Source organism: Polistes fuscatus, unplaced genomic scaffold, assembly GCF_010416935.1.
Source record: "Polistes fuscatus isolate 324 unplaced genomic scaffold, CU_Pfus_HIC Scaffold5, whole genome shotgun sequence".
NCBI classification, from domain to species: Eukaryota; Metazoa; Arthropoda; class Insecta; order Hymenoptera; family Vespidae; genus Polistes; species Polistes fuscatus.
In genome coordinates, this window is record NW_025113129.1 from 7,359,287 (window position 1) to 7,378,011 (window position 18,725).

At 36.6% G+C, this 18,725-nt stretch overlaps 1 protein-coding gene across 2 annotated transcripts in view; it reads left to right on the forward strand.

The window, feature by feature from the left end:
* Positions 1-2,544: 2,544 nt before the first annotated feature.
* The window catches only part of LOC122522275 (zwei Ig domain protein zig-8), a 188,785-nt gene continuing 172,604 nt past the window's right edge, over positions 2,545-18,725 (forward strand). For both annotated transcript variants that reach the window (XM_043643192.1, XM_043643191.1), the window contains exon 1: positions 2,545-2,728. The gene's annotated coding sequence lies outside the window, so the exon portion shown is untranslated. The remainder of the gene's footprint in view (positions 2,729-18,725) is intronic.

The window sequence follows — 18,725 nt, forward strand, 5'->3', positions numbered from 1 at the left end:
ATCTGTTGTGTTTATCTTAGTTCCTCCCGTAGCTCTTCATCCTGGGCATTCATCTCATCACAATGGAGCCCACCCTGCCGTCGGTTCACATCGAAAAACGAAATACATTATCCATTTAAAGAATATAACAAATAAATCCAATCTCGTATCGAGCGGAAAGCCGGTCTTTCGTTCAACGATCGAAGGTGTTGAACACCAAACAAGAAAAGAAAAATAGACAAAAAAAAGAAACAGAAAAGAAAAATATAACAATCGTAAGGAAAATTGTCGAGAAAGAGAGAAAGGAAGAGAGAGAGAGAGAGAGAGAAAAAAGGTAGAAACGATCGGTGGAAAAGTTTGCGGTGCACGATCTACGAATTCGTCCTTTTTACTTCTTCGACGATTACTTTTACTCAGCGCACTTGGAAGGAGGTGATCTGTGAGATCGAGTCTTCGATCGGTCGTAGAGATCCTCGATCGTGGCTGACTGAGTGTCGTCTCGTTTAAACGAGAGGAAAAGAAAGAAAGAAAGAAAGGGAGAAAGAAAGAGAAAGAGAAAGAGAGGGTTTGCTAGGGAAGGAGGTGGTAAAAAGAGGGTGGTCGCTGGGCGATCCGCAGGTGTAGGCGACACTCAAGGCTCGTAGCAGACACGACTCTGCTCGGGAGGGTCGGTACTCTCTTTCCTACAATTCCCCACTACCTCACCTTTACCAGCAGCCCTCGTTACCTCCTTCTTCTCTCGTCAAGGGTGGACACGCGCTTGGTCCTCGTCGTCGTTGTCGTCGTCGTCGTCGTCGTCGTTGTAGTAGTAGTAGTCGTCGTAGTCATCGTCGTCGTCCCCACGAATTCCAGGGATCAATGCGTTGGTGCAGCAAAACGCCTGCGCCACCCTCCCCACCATTAAACCCCCACCAAGAAAAGATTGTCGGCCACGCAGCGCGGCAGCGCCGACAGTAGCAGCCACGGTGCTAGCCACGATCCTTTCGTTGCACCGACGACATATAACTTTCTATACGGAAGAAAAGGATTATTATACGACACGAGAGATAAATACGAAAACGATAGAGATCAAAATAGAAAAAAAACAGATATAAAATAAGATTAATAGAAAAATAAAAGGGGAAAGTAATTTATTGACTATTAGGATATGCAAGTCTCGTATAGAGGCTAGTGCAGTTTAGGCTGTGTTTTCTTGGTCCTCTCGAATTACACCGAACGTGTGCGAGAGTAAAGGGAAGAGAGAGAGAGAAAGAGCAGTGACGACCTCGATCCAGTACACCCCCACAGCCACCTCTTTCGCATCCCCCCGCGGTCCCACTCGACTTCTATTTCTCTCTCTCTCATGCTTGCGCGCGCGTGCTCCCACCAGGCACTCTCCTCCTCGTCGCTCCAGCGTGCGCGGCGCTCGACCCTCGGAAATTCTGAAAGCGGTTCGCGCCTGTGCAACGCGGGGGTGGCGGGGACCGAAAATTGAGGCTAAGGGAAACTCGGCGGATCCGGCCTAAGGGTCTCTCCTCTCTCTTAGGGTTCCTACTTGCCGCCACTGCCGTTGTCGTTGTCATCGTCACCGTCACCGTCACCGTCACACTGTCACTGTCACCGTTACCGTCATCGTTGTCGTCGCCGTCACTGTCGTCATCGTCGTTGTAGCCGTCATCGTCATCGGTTTCGTCATTGCGTCGTTATTCTCGTCGTCGTTGTCGTTGTCTTCATCGTCGTTATTGAAATTTAGCCGCGTGCGTGCGTGCGTGCATGCGTGCGTGGCTGCGTGCGTGGCTACGTGCGCGCGTCCTCCCTTTTTTTTCTTTCGTCGTCCTATTTCCTTTTCTTGGCTGCAATAAAAGTGGATATCTTACATCAACAGTAGGATTATTGATGCTTTTGGATCTAGGGAGAAGGATTTAGCTTGGTGATCGTACTTTCTTGCTTTTTTCTCTCGGGGAAAGAAGAGAGAAGCAAAGGAAAAGGTAAAGAGTGCAGGGGTGACATCAACGACACGAGCTACCGTCGCTGTTACATTCTCATCTCGAAGAGGTGACACGGTTTACTTTGAGGATGTTCACCGACGAAAAGTCTTTATAATAAAACACGGTGGAAATAGAGTGAAACAATTCAAAGAAAAAGAGAAAGAGAGAGAGAGAGAGAGAGAGAGAGAGAGTGAGAAGAAGAAAGATAAACTGGAAGTAAGAGACAAAAAGAGATAAATTTAACAAAAATTACGATAGAGAAGAAACTGAGTGGTGTAGTACGTTTTCGGGGTACGTGCGCTAGCCGTGGCCGCGAGTGTAGCGGTGTGACGTGACAGTGTACCTGAAGCAGTGATCGAGGAAGGTCGTGCGTCCTGCGTCTCTTTGAGAGCTTCCTCGAAAGGATATCTACGTTTAGGATACGCGAGGAACCCTTCGCTAACGTATCTTCGTTGTGTCCGAGTCAAAAATCAAGTTAGTTCGTTTTTCTTCGTGTGTATATCTTATGAAAACGAAAGAGAACAGGATCATTGACGATCCTGGACAAAGGCGATGATCGTCATGTGTTTTCGATCGCAGCCCTCAGTCGAGGGTTGAAACAACGAACTCGATATTGCGATATTTTGTTCTTTTTACTGTCGTGCGTGCGCGCGCGCGCCCACAACGGTGTGTCGGTCGTCGTGGGAATCAAAAAGCAAGTTCGACGACAACTTTTTCTTTTCACGACAACGAGCTGGTCCCCCTCAGGAGGACCGACCGTGTACCACGTCATCGAGCTCAAAGTGAGTCTATTTCTATCCTGTTTTTTTTCTTTTGCCCACCTTCTTTCTTTTTCTTACTATAACATTACAATTTAAACTCAATATCGCGCCTCGAAATGGCGACTCTCGTTTTTTTTACATTTTGTATTTTCATATTTTCTATTATTTTCTTTTCCATTTTCCTTTTTCCTCGTTTTCCTTTTTGCAAATCTCAAATCTTTTTCTCATCTTCAAAATCGAAGCAACGATCTTTTGTTCCACGATACCAAATGCCGCGAATGATTTCAAATCGGCCGTTATGCTCAAGTTTCATCGTGATTGACCGTAGAAAACGATTCGACTTGTTCGCCATTTGCTGTTTGCCTTGACCGATATCGTCCGAAATTTTATTCCAACCATCGATAAATATTTGAACGTTTCGTTTCCATATGAACAACCGCAGTTAGCTACAAAGATCTTCGAGATCGTACTGAAACTGAGTTTTATGATATCATGTAGATATCATAGTCATTTTATAGAACTCTTGAATGAATCTATCTCGTTCTTGGATCTCTAGAATTTTATGATATTTATCGAAAGTGTCTATATATAATATGTCTGTAACTTAATACACTCATGAAATCTTTCGGAATCTTAAACGTTGAAATTTCGAAGTTATGTTGATTGAAGGATATCAAAATTCTTGGAAGAACGTTACCCTTTATCGTATATTAAGAAATGAAACATTATTTTTATTCGGACTCTTTGAACATTTTTATGGACAATTCAAATCGTAATAATTTTATTCGATTATAAAATACGATCAAATATGAAGTATAACTCGCTAAGCGTTTCCTTTTTATCGTGTAACATTTTTTAATGGTATAAATCAAAATCTTTGCTCTTAACGATGAAATCAAATATGTGTAAATATTTTCGATGTGACAGCGTCATATTCGTGAACGGATTATTTTCTGAGTATTAAAATTCAAGTGTAAGTATTAAATTATTTGAGAACAATTTTTGAATGTCTCTCGCCTTTGTATTTTCTAAACGATTCTCTATTGCGTTTTAGAACAAACACGTTTTCGAATGATATCCCCACTCCATAAACGCATACGCGCATCGCGCCTTTTGTTTTAGAATACAAAACACGTCCTGTTTAACACTCGTGACGAAAAAACGTTATCAGGTAAATACGAGAAAACATTCCGCATAGGTGTAACAAAATTATTGCGATGTGATCTCCTAACGTTTTACACGTTAATATCAATAATGTGTATCAATTATAGTAACTCGGAATGAATATTAGGAAGAACAAAAAATTTAATGTAAAAGTTAATTAAAATTTGGTGAGTAACGATCGTAAGAATAATAGAATAAGAGGGTAAGAGATAGAGATAGAGAGATAGGGAGAAAGAAAGAAAGAGAGAGAAAAAGAGAGAGAGAGAGAGAGAGATGTGCAAAATCGCAGCGCGACCTTACTTCGCGCCGTTTACTTTCGCGCATCTCCATAATTCATTCTCATTATACTCTGTGCTTACTCTCTCTGCAAGCTCAACTCATTAGATACGTGTACGTACTTACCTACCTTGTGTAAGGTACTACCAAAGATAATATTATTCGCACGCAACGTTACTTCGAGAACATAAGGAAGATATTTGCTTTAAGTATTTTCCTCTTAATTTTTGGAAAGATCATCAATGAATATAAAAAGGTTCGCTAGTTCGTTTGTTCGTTACGCTTTTTTCTACGAATTCGTTATTACGCGTTTAGCCAGATATAATATATGCAATTTTTCATGTTAATGAAGCTAACATAAGTATAATTAATTATTTAATAATAATGTAATATGTAATATGTTTGTGATATGACAAGAAATCAACGATGGTGGGTAATCAATTATGCTAATTTTATGATATAATACCGTTTCGTTATTAATAATAAATATTAATAATAAATAAAATGTTTCAAAGAAAGCGAATAATATGAATGTGAATAATGAAGCACATGTCACCAAGATAGGATGAATTTATTAATTTTACGAAGATTATACGAACGATAAAGATATTAATAAATGATGAAAATATCGATTGTAATAATAGTAACATTAGTATTAAGTAAATAATTAACTAACAGAAATATTTTCGTTTCGACAAAACTTCTTGAAACGTGGAAACGTTTTCAAACTTTTCCTACACGCGTTCGTAAGATTAATCTGCCCAGACGTAGTAATATGCTAGCCAAAAGCACTCGGAACGTCATAAATTTTGGCTGTACCGGGTGCCGACGAGGTTAAGCCTTCGCCTTGGAGTTGACGCACGATTGATCATGCTGTAGGCGTATAGACGTTGTTTGCGTGTCCTGAGTCTTAATGTTTCAACGTAGACATACCGCCTACTATAAACTTCATCTCGACTATTATCCAACGCATGTATTCTATCACGGTAACTTACCGTACGAGAGAAACTTTCGATGCAACGCGTACTACGAGAGATCTATATAGCTTTGTATAGTTTTCCGTGAAAATGTCCAAGTACACGTGCATGCGACACGCGCGCGCACACACACACACACACAAATACATATTCACAAGTTATGTTAAATATACGTGAAGAGAAACAATGAAGAAAATCGTGTCAAGGACGCGTAATCCAGCCTTTTTTTTACCAACCTAAGGCAACATGTACACGACATGCACATAGCGCACATACGCGCGCGCATATACACATACACGCACGCACAAACACACAGACAAAGTGTATATTTCGTTCGACACGAAAAGTCTGTCTTCTATCCACGCATTATTCTTTTGTTTGCTTTATGCTTGACATAGAAGATAAAAATGAAATGCTATTCTTTTAAATAGCGCGCGCATATGAGCGAAAGAGAAAAAGAGAGAGCGAATGTCGAGATACGTTGTGTTACGGTTCGTTAAGTCGACAAAGGATGCCGATGATTCTTCCGCGATTGTCAATTATATGTTTCATACATTGTTTTAATTTTATTCTTTTTTTTTATTTTAGTCTTCATCCCTTGTTTTCAATTTTCATTAAACAAATGATATTTAATTGTAAGTCGTGAAGGATCCTCACGTTTAAACAAATCCAGAGACAGGAAAAGGAAATTGATAGGATATTTCATTACCAATTTAGGACTTTTACGAGTTTATATATACATTTATAAACATATATATACATATATATACATTTATGTATACAGTGAATGTTCCTTAAAATCGTATACCGTTACACTTATTAAATTTTTACTTGAAAACTATTCATATAGTGTGCTTAGAATGAAGATAATTAAGAAATAAAAAAATAAATTATATATAGTATACCTTTATTACATATTTATATATAATTAAGCAATTGCGAGAAAATAATCTATAGAAAACGCCCGTATCTTAAAATCGTACTTTTATGGTAAAACAGTAAAAACAGAGGAATACTATGTCTAACGATTGGTCATCCTTTTCTTTTGCTTTTATTTAAATGTTTTTTAATATCAGAATCAGTTTAATACCCACTAAAGTAAGAATAATATAAAGTACATCTGTTAAAAAATTACCTATCTATTAATATACTTCGCATATTAAACAATTTCGATCTGAAATTTTATTCGATGGAAATTTTTAACTCGAAATTATCGCTGAGTAGAAATGTTAAAACAAATGTAATATTAGTTTAAACTATTCTAAATATTAATTAAGTACATTATAGTATTAAACATACCTTAAATGAATGTTAATTAATCGAAGGAAATCAATGTTGTAGTGTAAAAGCACGGAATATAAGTTCGACGTACTGTTCTCTTTGAAATACACCGTTAGACTGGTTCATTGTTCTCTATGAAAGTCAGTTAAATTTCTTTTATTGATTGTTGTTTACATTACTTCCGGAAGATTATACAGGGTTTTTTGCTTAACTCGTTCACTTAAAATATCTCATTTATTTCGTACGATAGAAAAAATATCAGAGGAAAAAAATATTCCATTCGAAGGCGCCGAATTTTTTTGCCAAGGTCATTTATCTCGAGATATAAAGGTCATCGTATCTTTTTTAAAATGGGATTATATATTTATACTGAAATATTCTTATAGATTATAAAAAAATAAATGCAATGATTTACAATATGTTGACCATCAGGGGACCTTTACCGAGAAAATTGTGAAATGTTTGTAAGGAATTTCAGTACGCGCTCGAAGGATGATAAATGAAGAAACAAATGCAAATCAACGTGTAAGATACTCATATAAGGAAAAAATCTTCTCATATGCAAGAGACAAGATTTCTCAATTACAAATACATTCCCATTTAAAAAAGATACGATGACCTTTATATCTCGAGATAAATGACCTTGGCAAAAAAATTCGGCCTTTCACTATATCGGCGCCTTCGAATAGAATATTTTTTTCCTCTGATATTGTTTTCTATTGTACAAAATAAACGAGATATTTTACGTGGTCGAGTTTTGCGAAAGACCCTGTATATATGCATATAACGAAAGTAATATGCGTAGAAAATAAAATGTATTCTTCTGAAAGTCATATAAACAATATTCAATAAAAGTACTTTCACAGAGGACAACGAGTCAGTCTAACAGTACATTTCGAAGAGAACAGTACGTCGAACTTATTCTCCGTGCTTTTAGACTATAATTAACATTTCCTTCAATTAATTAACAATCATTTAAGGTATGTTTAATATTTTAATGTATTTTATTTATATTTATGATTGTTTAAACTAATATACATTGTTTTAAACGTTTCTACTTATCGATGATTTCGAGTTGAAAATTTCCATCTAATAAAATATCAGATCGAAACTGTTTAATATTCGAAATATGTTAATAGATAGGTAATTTTTAAACAAATGTACTTTGTATTATTCTTACTTTAATGGGTATTAAATTGATTCTGATACTAAAAAATATTTAAATAATAGTAAAAACAAAGGATAACGTAATATCCCCAACATACACGATTTTAAGTTTCTTAATTATCTTCATTTTAAGCACACTATATCAATAATTTTTAAGTAAAAATTTTGTAAGTATAATAATGTACGACTTTAAGGATCACTCATCGCATGTATATAGGATTCGTTTCTTTTTATTTGAAATACATATCGTGTAATCACTGAGAAGCGATCGTTCACGATAAAAGTGTGTGAATGCTATTTGTGCAGACACATAACGTGTTTTACTGACACGCCTTCATATTTATCATTCATCCAGATAATAATACGTTCAAAGTAAATGATGAAATATCAGCCGGAATTAATAATAATACGTTATTATTCGTCAAACACATATTTGCGCACAAATACAAGCAAACGCATTATACCGCTCAAATGATCAGCTGATTTTTATCCGAAAAATGTTTTTTATGGAACCTTGCATTGAACTCTGTGTTATTATCAAAGTTTATGTTTTCTGGACATATGTATGTTAATGGCAGATGGATATATGGTTATTTGTATCAACGAGAAGAATGTCGAATCTCGATGATAAAAATCATTAATTGAATTTTAATGAATGTTACGTTGCACGTTGCTAATATCTGCTTTCGTTGATGTAATTCATTACCATTATCAATCGTATCATTATCATTAGATTAGCATTATTGTTATTATAGATACAACAAGCGCTCTTTCTCTCTTGTTCTTTTTTGATATTTCAATAACGATCATCATAAATCAACGCACGTAATATGCAAATTAATATTACCTATAGAAAAGAAAATCTTTAAAAAAGCTCGTTGCATTTGGGAATCAAGCTGCATGATCGTAACAAAGTCTATTAATGTATTTCTCATGAATATACCATTAGAAGTACAACTTCTGCTGCTTCTATCGAATCGAATCCGTCATCTTCCTGTTCGTCATGTTATTAAAGGAAAAGAAGGATCGTGTCGGATATATCGATCTTTCTCGTAAGCTTTTTTACGTAAAACCTATATATGTCAAAGAGTACATCTTTCTTCAGGATCACGAGGATATACAAGGAAGGAAGGGTGCAGAAGGGTAGCAGGATGTTCGATTTTCGACGCTAATTCTTCGTCGATCGATTTATCACGATTAAGTTAAAACCTTGGGCAGCATTCGCGGGGAGGACTCAAGGCCGTTAGACCACTATAAATTGTCGACTCCATTGGTAGGAGCAGCGTAGTAGCGAGCAAAGCCATCGTCGTCCCAGCGCGTCCAACGCGACACGCCATTGATCATGATGCAGACACGTCGCTCGTGCGGCTGAGAACTCGAGGCTTTGCCATAGTTACGTTAATTTTACGAGCCGCCCCAGTTTGCCATCCCTCGACGTTTTGCCCTTCCAGTCTGCCAACGACGTCAGGAAATTACGAACCGTGCTGTGTCGACGAATGATCCCTTTCTCTCTATTACTCTCTCTTTCTCTCTCTCTCTCTCTTTCCTTTTTGTCTTTGTCTTTAACGTTTCCTCACGGTATACCGTCTCTTAACCATTCGTACTTTCCTCACCACTCAACATCGCCTTTCAACCTCGTTATTAATTGCCTACTCATTAGACCGAGATAATCCTTAGTCTTTCGACATCTTGCATATTTATGACTATACACCCTATATAACGTAGACAGAAAACACCTATATATTGTATATATATATAGGCCGTTCTAGCTTTTCTATTCAAATTGATCGTAATCGAGATTACAGGGGTTTCAGTGAGATTTGAATTTTCCTTATGCCTACCCTTCCCTCCAGAGAGAAAGAGAGAAAGACTACCCATTCCTTGCTAACCCCAAGGCGTTTAAACGGTCTATCGCCTTATTTTTTACACCCTTTTTACCATCAAGTACCTATCTACCTGTAAGGCTTTTACATCGTATCAACCGTTACGAATTGGATATCTATTAATGAAACCAACACGTTAGTCATGAACTTTTAATTGCCACGTCATCGTACATTGTCCAAAAGAAGAGAAAAACGTTGTGGGATTCGTAACGGCGTGTTATGGTTATTAAAGGTATATGCATAAAGATGGTTAAGAAAATTTTCTTTCTTCTAGGTTGGTATCAGAGGGGTTATGTGAAAGTTAGTATGTAAGAGAAAGGTAAAAAGAAGGAAAACGGATGGTCTTGGATCTTCTCTTTCGGGAAACTTTGCGTTTACTGGTGTACGTGCATGAGATCGAAAACACTGACGGTAGATGGGAAGAAAAAGAAGGGGATATAAGTTTAAGGAAGCCGAAAGACGCGGGCGTCCCTTTCGTGATTGAAATTGATGATGGTGTTATTATGATAGAAGCAAATGAGAAGGGAACGACGTAGGGCCATTTTAGTATTCGCATGTAGACGACGACGACGACGACGACGACGACGATGATTGCAATGGCGACGTTGTGGAAACCGTCGACGTTATTTCGACACTCGACAAATAAATTCTCTTTCGTTAGACGAGACTTTAGTTTCTCTGACGAGTGGTAAAAAAGAGAGAGCAGAGAGAGAGAGAGAGAGAGAGAGAGAGAAGTGAGGAAATGGTCCACGCAGCAGCATCCAACCGTATGCCGTCGGCTTTAACCACAAGCTAGACGTATTTTATTCTTTTTCTTCTACTCTCATAGTCTCGTGCTCTTACTTGCTTTACTCCCCCACCTCTCTATCTCTCTCTCTCTCTCTCTCTTGCATGAGTTTTCTTCTTTTTGTTATCTCGCGGCGGAGTTACTTGCGAGGAAAATTTTAACGACCTTATGTTTACGTCCGTATAATAAAAACGTGAGCTGTATGTGCTACATTTTTATATTTATCTTCTATATTTCTATCTTTCTCGTTCTTTTTCCTTTCTGTATAGCGAAAAGTGAGTCGCTTAGTGCATACCCAAGGACTACCGATTTCATTCCTCTCGCGTTTCTTCTTCTGCTCTTTTCTACGTGTCTTTTTTTTTTTCTTCAACGGAAAGAGTTAAAGATATAACATCGTGGGCTTTGATATTTACTCATATTTTCTTCCACGTGTATTTTCTTTTCCAACCTAATATAACAGGTACATATGTAATTTCTTTTGTAGACAATCGTAACAATTATAGTCGACACGTTTGATTTGAGTAATTCCAACCAAAGGACGGATGCTAATTAGTCACGACGCTCCTTTGTGTTTGTCTCCTCGCGAACCAATTAGTGAACCACTGATTATTTTGTTTTCATGAGGCTTCAGCTAACGCGCACAGCTTATAGTCACGCTTTATTCACTAACGGGAACAACCAATGTGCAAAATAGATAGTACATAGAGAAATTGATTGCGCCGATCGAATGCCGGTGTCGATGAACCTTGCTCCATGCAATTGGCTTAATGACATTCGCAAGCTATTATAGATAGTCATTGTCCGAATTAAATGCGAAATTTACAGCATTTTATCAAGCTTGATTCTCGTTTTTCCTTCTCGATACCACTGTGGATGATCAATTTAGCCGACGAACTCGCGATCGAATGATTTATAAGCACAGTCTGAAAAATAATGAATGTTTAAAAGCGTTAGAAACTTGTTCGTTTGTTCGCACGAACGATGAAACGAATTTCCTTTACGATCATCGAGGAACAACAAGGCGTCCTCGTGTTCTAACGCTATTGTTGGCGCACCCGTACCACATACACACACGCACACATACACCCACACCTACAAATCCAACACACGGATATCACATCGACGACCGCATGGCCCCGATTCGATCTCGTTCGTTACGGGAAATTATTAAAATCTTTGTAACGGCCTTCCATAAACTCGATTATATCAGGGAATTAATGCGATTCCATATCGTTTCGTTTCTCAATTATCGGAGATTATTGAAATATTTATATGCGATTGCAAATCGTTTTCCTGGCTTATTCATTGATTTCGACAACACATAGAATCGAAAGGCAACATTCTTCCCCCACCCCTCTTCCTTCTCCTCTTTCTTTAACTTCGGATATTTTTTTCATTTTTAACATATTACGAAAAGTGTGTGTTGAGAATGTTATCTAACGTACAGTCCTATTAAATCCCTCTTTTCGATTGCTTAGATATCACACGAGTAACTTCAACATCGTTCCTATACTTCACATCGGCCCAAATACTGCAGATAACGATGATTATTCGAACTTTACATTAGTTTCATACCAATTATTTTGCTATTTCTATATTTCAAATATATATAATAAATATGTGATATAACATATGCGTATATTATAAAATGCATATGTACATATCCTATAATATACACGTTTATAAATTCATATAATTCATACATTCTTTAGGAGTTTGAATAATGAAAATTATAGAACTGGTGGTGTTTTCGTTAACCCGAGGATCTACAACGTTTCTGCTAATCGTGCATCATCTCCTCCTTCCGTATTTCTTCCCTTGTAATCCTCGAACACCCATAAGCTTAGAATGTTAATGTCGACCTAATTTGTATTGGCCAAGTGTCTTTATCCCCTCTCTCTCTCTCTCATTTAGCAATTAGCCATAATTTCTAAAGCCTAATCTCCCCTCGAACTAATCGTCGTTAAGTATACTAGAATATCGTAATATTGTATCTATAGAATCGATTAATCGATTCAAAGATCAAGATCTTTCATGTTATAGCAAACATACATCGTTAGCACGTAGAAAATCATTTATCCGTAATTATTTGGTAAACTTTGTGAGAAAATCGGTGAAAGGGTAAACAAAAATTTGATGTTTTAGTGGGTAAAATTTAGTTCCTTTTAAATGCAATCAAATGCGTCGGAATTTTTCTTTTTTTTATTATGAATCGCCCAACGAATGAGCCCCATTAATTCCGCAAGTTATTCAGTCACGTTTCTGACGGATGACTCCCTGATTGCTGGTTCGATACTATGCTTCACCGATCAGAGAATGCTACGGATTGTGCAAGTTACCCTCTCTCCCAGCAAACGACTTGACATCATCGAGCGTTAATTTTCCAACAGCGCGATCTCAAACGGAATTTTATATAGTCCGTCCTGTTCTAGCATATATCGAAAATTCAAAGGGAAATGAAAACATCCATCCGGAATTCCAACGATAAAAGCGCTTTTCGTTTTACGCTCCTATATCTGGTGCATACCGACAATATTTTTCTTTTTCTTTTATCCTTTTTAGTATTTAATTTTCAAAAGATTGTAGTAGTATACTCTTTATCGGCGTAGCAATATAATACCGCGTGCGGGAAATTTATAGAGGCGAGTTACGGCGAATCTCAACGAGATTTATGCATAAATTATCCTTTAATGCCCGCGTGCGCTCTTTTATTACCTACATCTTTCCGATGAGAGAAAAGCTTTTATATATAATTTTATCTTAGTACGTGATCTCTCTCACAAATTCGTCACGCTTGACTCGACTCGACTCGACGACGTTTTGCTTATGTTATATATCTAGCCGAAAGCCTCTAATCGCCTAATCTCCGAGTTCCGTGTCGACAAGCTTCGTGGGAATATACGAACGATTCGTTATTATATCGAGTATTCTTCGAGATCCTAAAGGAATTATATCGACAATCTTGCGAACGATATGACTAGAAAGTTAACTATACACCTACATCTACCAGTCTTTCAAGGATCTTGCAAGGATCTCGCGAACATTGGGATGGTATCAGTGCTCGAGAAATTTCACGGTACACTTAATTGTTCTAATTCAATTTGATTATAACTGGCTAGATAATAAGCCGGTAACGAGCTACTTTGCTCGTTAATAACGATCAGCCATTTCATCGTGTTCTTTCTCTCTCTCTCTCTCTTTCTCTTTCTCTTTAACTCTGTCCCTGTCAGCTTGTCTACGTCTATCTTTATCATTCTCGTACATGGAAACACACATAGACACGTTTTCTTTCTCTCCCTCTCTTTCTCTCTCTTTCTCTTTCTCACACACACACACACACACACACACCCTGGAAGACCTGGTTTTACCGCCCCCTGTGCGTCTTCCTTATCACGTATATCTATTTCCGTCCGACTCGCTGACTCGTCGCTCGTGACTACATCGCCTATAAATTCCCTATATCTATGCGTGGTATCGTCTATATATACCTCTTCTTCGCACCTTCCTAACCCTCACGGTACGTCGACTTCAATGTCGACTTCTTGTTCCGACCTTAAGAGAAACCACCAGCTTGAGATTGAGGAGACTCGACTTTACGCAAAGAGGAGAGGAGACAGTGATTGATATTGTGCCTAAATCTATAACTTTCACATTTATGGGAAAACTATTATACTTTGCCTTTTTATTTGGAGACATTTTTCTTTTACTTGTGTAAATAAATATAGCTAATGCGTTTACATGTAAAAAGAAAAAACAAATTTATATAGAGTTAGTTACAGGAGTATTCTTATTCGCTTTTTGATATTTGCTTGTAATGCAAAGCTTCCAAATTTGTATACATACAAATTTATTTTTTAAGATTATTTATCTTTCAAATTAATATAAATTTTGATTGAAGAAAAATATGTTATTTTTAGAGAAATATCGGTTTACTTAAATAATCCAACAAATTTGTTTCACAAGAGTATTTTTACCTACGTAAAATATTATTAAAATACAATGATTATTTTTGTAAGTAGTATCTGGTTGGCTCTCTTTTGCATCTTACAATACCTTTAATTGTAAGATCATTGAGCATATCTTGTGAGATCAATTTCATTATTAATTATGTCAAATTTTTTTGGTTCTATTAAAATAAAATGCTCTTTTATAATAAGATTTCTATTTAATAATATTAACATATTTTTTTGTGAATAAGAATTTAGAATTAAAAGTATAATAAGAAAATATTTATTATTTTAAATTGAAAGTAAGGGTATGAATATTTCTCTAACTCACTTTATATATATTTATATATTATAATATAGCAAATAATACATTATTTGAAAAAATATATTAAGATAATATATTAAGAAAAACACTTATATTTAATATTTCCATAACTTAATAGTACGAAAAAATATTTATATTCCTAGATGGGGCCTTTCGTAAAATGCGTAAGACTTTTCCCAAGTTATTTTTCAAAAGTAGGTACGCCGATCTTCGTTGGAATGAGAAAAATGGAATATACCTGCTTGTATTCCCTTTTTCCCTTATATCGATCTCGTAATTGGATGGGAAATGCTTTGCTTCGACGCGCGAACCGACAAAACGACTATCCAGGTTGGCAATAAATTACGAAGAATCACGTACCTCAGGCCCTTATACCGTAACGATCTTATTTACACGATTTAAACTCCGAGGTAAAGTGATACTATTGTTAACCGCGATCTTTCTTTCCTTCCTTCCTTCCTTCCTTCCTTCAACCCCCCTTTCTTTCCTCTTGCTCTCTTCTTCTTCTTCTTTTTATTCTCTTTTCCTTCTATGTTCTCTAATTGTAAAAATAAAATCTTATCGAGACCTTTATATAGTTATATTAAAACGCGACACAACAAGCTAAAGCATTTCAAATATCACAATACTTCTCGCTTACAAGAACGTTGTATTATATTTACACATAAATGGTATAATCAATTTATGTTCTTTATCAGAGTTTGTGAACGAAAGTTACTTTCGAGAGTCGATCGATCAAAATAATCCGATTACGTTAGACGTAAGCGAGCGACGATGTACCTTTAGACATGAGCTTTTACTCGCTAAACTCGCTGGCCGAATTTTCGGTGAGTACCTAAATCGGGAAGTTGAATCCTTTAGATAGATTCGTCTCTTCGACGTTTCTATGATAGAAGAGCTAACGTAAGAGCGTTCGATTTTCTCTCTCTTTCCATATATATATAGCAATATATATATATAGCTTTCATTGTTTGCTTACAATCTTAAAGTTCAAGTAAAGACCTTAGGTTCGTTATTATTCGAATCCAAAGTTTGAACGAGTGCACATAATCTTCTGGTACGTTTCAAAGCTTATAAGATTCTCTGATATTTTATATAATATTCCTTTTGTTTTCATCGATATCAGACATGATTATCAAACTTTCTTCTTAAATGTAATTATAATTTTTCGAATAAATTTATTATATTATTCCACATATATACACACACACACATACACACAGAACTAAAACAAACTTTATTTTAATTAATTTAGTTTTTCCATACGTTTATACATATTTAACCGCAAATTCTTTTTTTTTCGTCCTTTAAAAAATTTCCAAGAAGTGTCATTTAATCGTAAAGGAAAAATAATTAAAAGACGTAATCAAGGAAAACGAGTCACAAGATCATAGTTGCTGGCTATAGTCGAAAGACAACTAGTGGGAAGAAAAAAAAAATAAGAAACATAAGAAATGCTGATGTTTCCCGCGCGATTCAAGTGAAAAGAAGAGAAAGGCGTAAGAAAAGAATGAACAAGAACGGTAGCAAAAGGTGGTGGCTAGTAGGTGGAGTAGAACAGGGCGGAGGCCTTCGGTACTCTTCGCAACCATTCCGGAACTTTATTTCCCCGAGGATCGCTCCAGCAAAGTTTATCGCTCGAGGTAACACTGCCGTTCCTCCTCACCGTGCCTCTTTTTCCTCTTTATCCCTTTCTTTTTCTTTCTATCTTTCTCTCCTTCTTCGTTTTCTCTGTTTTTCTCTCTTTTAGTCCTCAGTCCGGCTTTTCTTCTATCTCTCTCTTTTTATCTCTTTCTCTCTCTTTCTTTCTTTCGTTTTCGTACATAGTTACGTACGTACGTACGTACATACAACAAGCTGCTGTTCTCCGGTGGCCTGACCACGTCCGACTACCGTATACCAGGCAATCAGGTTTCCAGGATGTAAGGTATTATCTGCTTAGGCCAGAAGAATCGTCGGTCCTGCAAATGGATTTTCTATCCTCGTCCACTACCTACTTTACTCTTTCTCTTTTTATCTCGCTTTTTCCTTTATTCTTCGTTTCAACGTGACTCAAGCTAGTCGTTTAATGATATTATATTATATATTTCAGATTTTGTAGTCTTTGACGCAATAATAATTCTTAAAATGGATTTGAATGAATATTTTATGATAATAAAAATAATATCGTTTCAAAGCTTCAAATCGGGAAGAATCACGAATAAAATCATCAACGGAAAGTACAGAGTTAGAGTGAAAGAGAAGAAAGAGAGAGAGAGAGAGAGAGAAAGAGACAGAGAGAGAGAGAGAAAGAGAAGCAAATTTGTGGCGCTTCGTTACATTTTTCTATTTTTTCATCTTTTCTTTTCTACCTTTCCCTTCCTTTTTTTTCTTTTTTTTGCTTTTCTTTTCTTTTCTTTCCTTCTTAATAATCCTCTCTCTCTTTTCTTTTCTCGACCATCTCTTATACATCCCATCTTCCGTGTACACAATTTGCGCTTGTAAATGCATATTTATTTTTCTCCGGGGTACTATTTTAACGGTAAATATTTAAGTTGGAGACCGGTTGTCGTCCCGTATTTTTAGACTAGTGTGCTTTCGGCCGAAACTCCAGTTGAGAAATTCAATGAATACTCGTGTCCTCTCTTTTCCTTTTTTTTCTTGTTTTTGGTTTCATTTTTTGTCTCTCTCTCTCTCCCTCTCTCTCTATCTATCTATCTTTTAGTCTTTGTTCGTTTTCTTTTTTCCTTTTTTGTCTGTTACTCTCCACGAATGGACAGATACAAAAAGAATAAAAGGGGCCAAAGGGGAGAGATTGAGGGAGGGTGGGAGTTTGAAACACGTTCGAACAACTGTTACGTTCTTTATTTTCATCGAAGACTAATTACTCTCCTTCCTTGTTTCTTTAGGGCTCGTTACGCAGCTAATTACAAAGTCCTCCCTGTGAGATGTATTCATTAGCATTGCTAATTCATAACGCTTCTATGAAACATAAATGAAGCACGTATTTATAAGATTCGAATGATTTGAATTTGTACCTGTTAGTATATATTTATACTCTTCAAAATATTTTACAACGTGAATAACGTTAATGATCACGACGACGGTGACAACGACGACGACGATGATGATGATGATGGTGATGTTAATGGTGACGATAATAATAATAATGACTGGGATGGGAACACGATAATAATAATAATAATAATAATAATAATAATAATAATAATAATAATAATAATTACAACAATAACGTTAATGGTAGTAAATCGATGTAATTGTAATTTGGGGGAAATAATGAATATCAATAAACGCACCTTCCGTTGTGGAATAATCCTTTAATAATGCGTACTGAGGGGGTAAGCATTAAATCGCGCTCATGCATCCGCGCGTGCACTTGCAGAATCGTTGCCAAGTCGAGGATATCTCGTTCGGTAGCTACGTAGTACGTTGGTTTGCTCGTTCGTTTCCATTGTAAGTCTCGCGAAATTTATCACCGCAGTGGTATAGGGCAGAAATAATACGGGCCACGAAAACGATGCGATGGCTTTGTAAATAACTGCTTTTCATACTAGTCCTCTCTCTTTCTCTCACTTTTTCACTTTTTCCCCCCTATCTCTTTTTCTCTCTCTCTATCCCTTCCTACCATTATAACACATTTTCATCGTCGACGGCAAACGAGGAACAATCGTTGAAAAACACGACGAATTTCCGCACCGGACCGGACCGAAACGATTTTCCGCTGTTCGATATTCGATCGTATAAGCGGCTCGTCGATCGGCTGGTCGGCTAATCGTTCCGAGATTAGAAACGTTCTCCATTATGAAACGAATTCGCGTTGTGCGAAATTATCGAGTACGAAGCGTTTAATCGATTCTGCTGGCTGGCTCTATGTGTGTGGAAATACGACGTCATTAAATATCATGAAGAGAGAGAGAGAGAGAGAGATAAAGATCTTTATGCGGTTTGATCATAATACGAGATTACATGCGAGTATTGCACTTATTATAATAATCAAGGAGAGATCAGGCAAAATGCAATTGGCTCTCAATAATCGATTCTGTCCGACTGTTTATAATGCATAAAAAAATATATATATCTACTATATTATAATATTATTCACGGACATGGAAATAGATGCGATCTAATTTGAACGATCGGGTCAATGAATATTATTTGATCGCGTACAAAAAAAAAGAATGATTACGTTAATTGCATGACGAGAAATTTTT